This window comes from Vulpes vulpes, chromosome 6 (assembly GCF_048418805.1).
Source record: "Vulpes vulpes isolate BD-2025 chromosome 6, VulVul3, whole genome shotgun sequence".
In the NCBI taxonomy this organism is placed as follows: domain Eukaryota; kingdom Metazoa; phylum Chordata; class Mammalia; order Carnivora; family Canidae; genus Vulpes; species Vulpes vulpes.
In genome coordinates, this window is record NC_132785.1 from 31,701,291 (window position 1) to 31,709,819 (window position 8,529).

An 8,529-nucleotide genomic window follows, 5' to 3' on the forward strand; every position below is an offset into this window, starting at 1 on the left:
TACAAAATCATCAAGTGACCATGCATCTTCTGCTAGAATTTAATCTCTCCAGATGAGGAATTTCTCCTGCTCCCTCAACTGTTTCTCATTAAGTATAATTTCATATTTTATTACCACCCCTTTTACTCTTCTCTAAATAGTAGCCTGTTTGCTTGGGTCTCTCAGGCTCAGAACTGAGCACAATAGTCCAGATGTGGTCTGAACAGTAATATCCTCTCCTAGATTCTAGACTCCATACATCTGTTAATTGAACCTATGCACCCTTTAGCTGTTTTGGCAGCAGTCTAATACCGCTGGCCTACACCAAGCCTCAATCAAAAAAAAAAAAAAATCATTCTTTCTGTTTTCCTCGGTTTTTTTTTTTTTGTTTTTTTTTGTTTTTGCTACTTTGACACTCTGGCATCCAAAGGAAGATGCCCTTGAGCTGCCTTTTCCCTTCTTGAGTGATTATGGAACTAATGAATGGAAAAGTGTGCAGAAAATAAAACAACAGTTTTTGCCTCTTCCCAGCCAAGAGTAGAGACTGAATAAATATGTGTTCTTTGCATTTTCCACTTATGATTGGCAACACTAAGATTCACTTTCTCACATGCTTGTTTTGAATGTACAAGTTTATCTGGCTTTAGGTTTGGAACACTCACTAATGCTTTGATGCACTAAGACACAGTTTTCACTGGAAGGGCTTTTATTAAGTGGACAGCTAGGGTGTCACAGGCAAGATATTTGCACAGTACATTAATTTAGAGAGGAAAAGGTTTCTGTGTAACTTAACCAGGCTGAACAGCTATTTCCACTTTACCTGAATAAAGTATTTTCATGTTTTATCACACTAGTTTGCAACTGCAAAAGCTTCACCCAGTTTTTAAGAGTAGCTATGAACTGTCAGGATACATTATTTGGAATGAAGGCTGACAGCTCAAGGCTTGAAAGTAAAATACATTTTATTGTTTAAAAGCATCTCTCCACCACCTCACTTCCATCCCCCTCCCGAACCCCACCTACCCCATGGCCCCTCACAAACACCCCTCTCCTGCCTTACCATGAGATTCACTACAAACATTCCGAAATGGTCTGATCCTCATTAAATAACACTACATGAAGAAAAATCCTAAAGGGAAGGGGTTTCTTTTCTTATCTGAAAATGAATAATGAGAACGAGTGGATTTGTGTCTGTATGAGGAACAGATCGCAGGGGAGACAGTGTACACTCTGCAGTGCTGAAAGCAAAAAAAGAAAAGAAAAATGCTTGCCCAGTTAATATCCTGAGAAGGGTTATTATCCACATAAATGCATGCACCCTTGGTGTCTAGAATTTTCCTGAAGTTTCTAACCTACGGCCCACCAGAAGAAAGGCAGCATTGTGAAATTGTTTTTTACAGCACCTGCTCATGGGACCCTCCAGTCCTTGAAGCAGTCTCGGACAGGTCTCAAGTCTGGTGTTTCTGATCCTTGATAGAATCTGTTTTCCCAGAGAAGAGTTTTTCCAGGATGTCTCAAATCACCCTAAGTTTGTATATGCCCATCAGTTATCCCTCATGTATTCTGAAGAGTGATAGTCTAGAAAACACCAGAAGAGGAGTCTTATTTCGGCCAATGGGCACTGTCCTCCTCCATGGCTACCTTCCTTGCACCACAGCGTCACCATGATGGAAGAGGCAGGCTTATTCAGAGCATACGCTGCTGGAAGGGATGGGCTGGGAAAAAATTAACTCGCAAATGGAAATCTTTTGTTGTTAATGATATTCTACAATAGAAGCCTAATCTCCTACGTATATTATCATCTGGCAAACTAGTTACACATTTAATAAGATTTTGCTGTATAAATTATAAATGAAATAAACAATTCTGTCACCATGGTGTGCAATGAATACACCACATGTTATATGTAAATATATTAGTCATTTGCCTTTTGTTTATGTGTCACCGAAATCCATTTTCTTTATGGTGTATTTTCTATTCCCTATGGGTTCCAACCAAAGTCATTTCAACCATACACATATCGGCCTTTAAAGTGGAATTATGTTGTTATTGTCCTTTTCCTGCCCAGTTTTAATAACACCTGCTTTTGTGCCAGTTTCATTTACTGCTGCAAATTGTAATTCAACAGAGAACAACAACAAAAACAGCAAAAATCCCAACCACCCTAACAGCAAATGTGACTCCAGAAAGGAGCTGTGTGATATATTGACACAATACAGAAAACATATTGAAACAATTTTTATTCTCATTATTTTTCCCCCAAATTAAATACACCCCATAAAGCAAGTTTCCATATTCTGCATGTCTGCCCCCACCCCCAACCAAAGCCAAACCTTTGGCTTTTAATGAGATAATTTTTTAAAAACCGGAATCAACGGTTCAGCCTTTCTTTCAAGTGGTGGCATTTTTATTTTAAGCTGAGAAGCATAAACGCATGAAGGATGCAAATGTGGGCTCTTTCAATGGCTTACCACAGCGTGACAGCTGTGGACGGGATCAAGACAAAAGCCATGACTGCTCCAAGAAAATGATGGCTTAGGCATCTCCGGCCCAATCAATAATCTGGCATGTTGAGGTCAATCACTGCATGGCCGTATTCAGTTCGAGCCAGTCAAAGATTATTAGTTTGACACCCAGAGGCTATTTCTTTCTGCTGTGGATGGCAGAGAGAGAGCCTGTATGCGTCTCTTCAGAACCAAATGGAGAAAGCCTAACTATTTATAACAACAGTGCTTCCACTGGCACTGGATTTTCAGAGAAATTCCATATTTGTTAGGAGCAATATCCTACTATATTCTCCGAGCTGAGAAATACTTCTGCCAAAATTGTCACTAAGCTAATTTTGTGTTTCATCCATTCCAAAGATAAAGTGGTAAGCTCCTGCTACGTTCCAGGCCCCAATCTAGGACCTGGGGATGCAAGAAGACTAAGATTCATTTTGTATCCTCATAGAGGGGTAAATCTGGAAGATTCTCTCCAAGGTGCTGATGTTCTAAACGTCCCCCCAACCTTTGCATTCCCATCCTTCTAAATTTCCTCCTCCCCAAATTTCCCATAACCGGCCTTGACAGATAGATATCGGGACAAAGAGAAGAGTGGCGGGGCAGCCCGGGTGGCTCAGTAGCTTAGTGCGACCTTCAGCCCAGGGCCTGATCCTGGAGACCTGGGATCGAGTCCCACATCGGGCTTCCTGCATGGAGCCTGCTTCTCCCTCTGCCTGTGTCTCTGCCTCTCTTTCTCTCATGAATAAATAAATAAAATCTTAAAAAGAGAGAGAGAGAGAGAGAGAAGAGTGGCAGAGGATCAGCATTGTTGCAGATCATTTATCTCTAGTGGTGTCTGGATCCAGCCAAAGAGAATGGTGGCAAGCGGGTTCCAGGGAGCATCTTAATGCTTCATGAACTACTAAGAGGACCCATAGAGAAGCAATTTCTAATTGACCTTCTAACTCCTTCCATGCAGTCCACTGCCTGTCTTGGGGCCTCACATATGCTCGCTAACGGCAGTTTGCTGTGAGAACTCCACGGGAGTATGTAGACTAGGGCTCTTGCTGTCTGATATTTCACTGGCCATGTTTTACTGTTTCTCCTGGATGGCATGCTATAGAGTGTAATAAATCTCAGTTTGTTTATATTCTGTGTCTGTATTTGCACTTTGGTGATTATATTTGAATTCATGCAAGATTCTTTTTTTTTTTAAGAACTCAAGCATAATCTTCTCATTAATCCTGTCCTGTTTGTCTGTTATTAATAGGCCACTGTACAATGTATTCTGCTGCAAAACTCCACCAGGCATGACTAATTCAGATAATTAATTTGCTAGAACATTAACACCATCAAATGAGCCTGCTAAACCGGTAAATTTAAAGTAAATTAAACTTAATTTGCAGGTTATTGCAATTAAGTCTGCCTTGTCTTTCTGAGGGATTTCAACATCCTCAGTATTTAAGAGGCAATCATAATGCATGCAAGTGGGCGGGCTTTTTGGCTAATTAACACAAGAGTCTAATCTGCTTTTCAATTAGGGTGGATGTTTATAATGTGCTGGTGACAGTGTTGCGATTCACTGCAGCATAACAGGAGTGCATGGCATAATTATAGCTGAAAAGAAAAGCTCATGCCGGGCCTTTTTAGGGGTTAATGAGACATTGGCAGCTTCCAGCTGAGGAGATCGAGCCAGTTTAGTGTGGCTTCAAGAGGAAACCACCCATAGGGGTTTCCTTTGAAGTGTCAAAAGGTCCCCTTGTTCTGGGTGGCTTATGTTTCATTTGTCTGAGTGGCATATCAAAAATTGATGAGCTGCCAGCAGCAGTCCCTATGACATTAATTCACCAATTGTGTTTCTAATAGTTTCATCCTTAAATAAATTTGGATGATGAGAATGGTAAGGAGAGCCAAGGTTCTGAAAACAATGAGGGCCAGGCCATCATAAGGAGTTGATACAGCACGGACAAATGTAGCGGCAGCAAATGTTAAAGGCGCGCCTGACCTACTCCTCCCTGGGTTATTAGCTGGAGGGAGACAAAGATGTATTGTGCCGATGCCTTCTGCTGAACAACAGCCCCTGGAAACAGTGATAAAGATGTGACATTCTCTGGTGCTTGGTTGAAACTCTAACTGTCCTGGACAGGAACTTAGACTAGAACTTCAGGAGAAAAATCTCCTCTGGAGATGGCACTGCCAGTACCTAGGAAACACTCCTAGTCAAGCCACCTGTATACTGGGGCAGAGGGGGACAGGAAAGAGCCCACAAGTAACATAATCAGATAGTGCCTACATTTGGGATAAGAACATAAATACTATCGCCTCATGTCTACCAGTAAACACAAAACCAAGGTGGTTTGAGTCTCAGTTTAAAACTGAGTTGCAGCAGAATACTGTGGAGAAGCTCTCTTCCAGTACCTTTATGGGTACCAAAAGTCACATGAACAAATCGCAGTTTGTGGTTTTAGATGTTCTGTGGTTATACAGTGGGAAAAAAAAGAATTTGGAAAGACATGGCTGTTTCTGGGATGAAGACCATATGTGACAGACCCAAAAGTTATCTGGGTTGGAATGACCACATTGTCAAATGTTTAGGTGAGGAAATGGAAAGTAAAGACAGTCAAATCCACACAAAAATAAGGGTTCTCACCACCACAGGGCTACATGTTTGTTTGGTTTGTTTGTTTATTTATTTATTTATTTATTTATTTATTTATTTATTTATTGAGAAAGAGAGAGACAGCATGAGCAGGGAAGAAGAGAACCTCAAGCAGACACCAAGACCCTGATATCACAACCTGATACGAAATCAAGAGTTGGATGCTTAATCAACTAAGCCACCTAGGCACCCCACTACATGCTCTCTTTTAAGAATACCAATTTGTGGGGTGCCTTGGTGGCTCAGTCAGTTGAGCATCTGCCTTTGGCTCAGGTCATGATCCCGGGGTCCTAGGATGGAACCCCGTCAGGCACCCTGCTCAGTGGGGAATCTGCTTCTCCCTCTCCCTCTGCTGTTCCCCCTGCTTGTACTCTCTTACTGTCTCTCTCTCTCTCTCTCTCTCTCAAATAAATAAAATATTTAAGAAAAAAAACACCAATTTATATATAATGATTATAAAGAACGTTCCAAAGTTGGTCCTTTTTTTGGCTTCCATATAACCTTCATAAAGTAAGTTACTCTCAGGTAAAACAGCATCATTTCAGAGATAAAATATTATTCCAGTTAGTAGACAAAAGATTAATCTGATTATCCAAGTGAATTAGAAAATCTCCTAAACTAGTTGTTATGTAGATATATCCAAAGAATGTCATGACTTATTCCAATAGATGTTGCTGAATAAATTCATTTATTCAGTTACTCTTTGAGCACCTATTATGTGCCAAGAACTATGTAGTGAGGCTAAGGTAAGAAATAAAGCAGACAATGTCTTTATATTCATGGAGATTCCACATAAGCAGGTAACCATCAGTTATTGATAAATATAATGACAATAAAACAGAATAACATGGCAAAGAGATGAAAGTGCTACTTTGAACTGTGCAATAGGGAAAGACATTCCAAGAAGGTCATATTTAAACTAAGACTAAAATGATACTGAAAAGTTTTATGTAGGGAATGACCCAGTTTACATTTTCAAAAGATCACTTTGGCTGCTGTCTACAAAGGAAAAGGCTGTGATACTATAAGAATGGAAGCAGTGAGACCATTTATAAGACTATTAATTTCTAGAAGCTACCACCCAGTCCAAACTTTTGGATTGGAAATATGATTTAGAGGGAGATTCAACAAGTCTTACTGTATAGGGTACTGAAATTTTGAATAAATTAGTTGACATAGAAGTGGCAATGTCAAGTTGGAAGTTGGATATGTGAGTCTGGAAATTGAGAGACACCATAGCCAAAGATATAATATAGGGAGGCATGAGCCTGCAATTGGTATTCCAAAACATGGGCTAGCTGATTACCCCTGGGAGAGAGTGTCTAGAGCAGAAGGGGAGTCCCAGGATCAAGTTACACAGGGAGGGAGAAGCCAGAAAAAGGAGCTGGAAGCTGAATGGCCACGAAGGCAGGAAGTAAAACAAACAAACATGATTATGAAAGGGAATAACACTGGAAACAAAAGAAAATATCTCAAGAAAAAGGAGCAGTCAGCTGTATTGAATTCTAACGAGGAGTTGAATAAGATGAAACATAAATGTTCATTGGGTTTCGCATCATCATGGATGTCAATCGTGACCTTGACTGGAGCCATTCCAGCCATATATGTGACCTGAAGGAAGCCTGGTTGGAGTGCATGTAGGAGATAATGGGAAGTGAGGTGGTGTAGACAAGTGTCTGCAGATAATTACTAGAGGGTTTGGCTGTGAAGGTAAAAAAAGAAAAAAAAGTGGAATTGTGCACAAGAAGGAAGGTGAGATCGCACAAGATAGTTTCAAATATCCGAGAAAGCATATGCACATGTTGATAGCAATGATCCAGGAATGAGAAATATTAACTAGAGAAATAAAAAGGGATCCAGCACACATGAGGAAGGCTTGGCCTTTGGTGACAGTAGCAGCTCCTCAGCTGTGTGTGACAACTAAAGGAGAATCTGCAATGGCTTCTCTCCACTTAGTACAATGTCCTCAGGTTTCATCCATGCTTTCATGTATTACAGAATTCCCGTCTTTTTTAAGGATGAATAATATTCCATTGTATGTATAGGCCATGTTTTTTTTACTCATTCATCTGCCGATGGACAGGTTGTTTCAACATCTTGGCTATTGTAAATAGTGCTGTAATGAACCTAAAAGTGCTAATACATCTTTGAGATCCTGATTTCAATTATTTTGGACAAACACCTAGAAGTAGGATTGCTGGATCATTTGATGGTTCTATTTTTAATATTTAATTTTAATTTAAATTAATTTAATTTTTAATATTTAATATTTAATATAAATAAAGTATTTTAATGCCAAAAAGAAATTAAAATAAAGTAAAAAGATAAAATAGAGTAAAATAAAATAAACTGAAGGAGAACCCAGGTGTGTGAAGAGATGCAGGCAGGGGTACCCATATGAAATAGTCATTTGAGGGTCAGAAGAAAGAGGGTCCAATTCACTGGTTAATTCTGAATGTGTTTACTGTGAGTAATGTGCACTTACTTACTAAAGAAAAAAAAAGGGAAATACAGAAAAGTGAGAAAAACAATTGACCATAACCTGCCGAATAATACAGTGGCCTAACAGTGAAGGAATGAGAAACAGAAGTGTGAGTATATTTCTCCAAGGAAATTGCATGATGAGACTCTAAAAGAAGGATCTGTCTGGCCCACAGGGACCTATATCCAGGAAGCATTCAGAGACAGTTCATCTGCACTGGATCTTTGATGAAACTTTACCTCTGGGCTTGTGACTTGTGCCAGTCTCTGTCAATCTCAGCATTTCTTAGTGAGTCCTACTTTGGTGGTCTATCATAGAACCTGAAATATTCTTAATTCCCTTAAGTTCCAAGCCCTCTCACCATTTTACTAAATATTGTGGGAAACATAGAGAAGTTTTAATCTTTTCCTTTTTTAAAGATTTTATTTATTTATTTATAAGAGACACACAGAGAGAGGCAGAGACACAGGCAGAGGGAGAAGCAGGCTCCCTGTAGGGAGCCTGATGCAGGACTCAACCCCAGAACCCCGGGGTCACGCCCTGAGCCAAAGGCAGATGCTCAACCACTGAGCTACCCAGACATCTCTTTAATCCTTTTTCTTTTTCTTTTTCTTTTTTTTAAGATTTTTATTTATTTATTCATGAGAGACACAGAGAGAGAGAGAGAGAGGCAGAGATATAGCCAGAAGGAGAGGCAGGCTCCATGCAGGGAGCCTGATGTGGGATTCGATCCCCAGACTCCAGGATCACACCCTGGGCCAAAGGCAGGCACTAAACTGCTGAGCCAAACAGGGATTCCCCTTTAATCCTTTTTCAAGAAAGAAATTGTCATGTATAGAATAAGATGTTTTAGGAGATTTTTCCTGGAAATTTTTTGACAAGGCTGTAATCAGGTGAGGGGTAACATGACAGGAACTAGGGGAAGG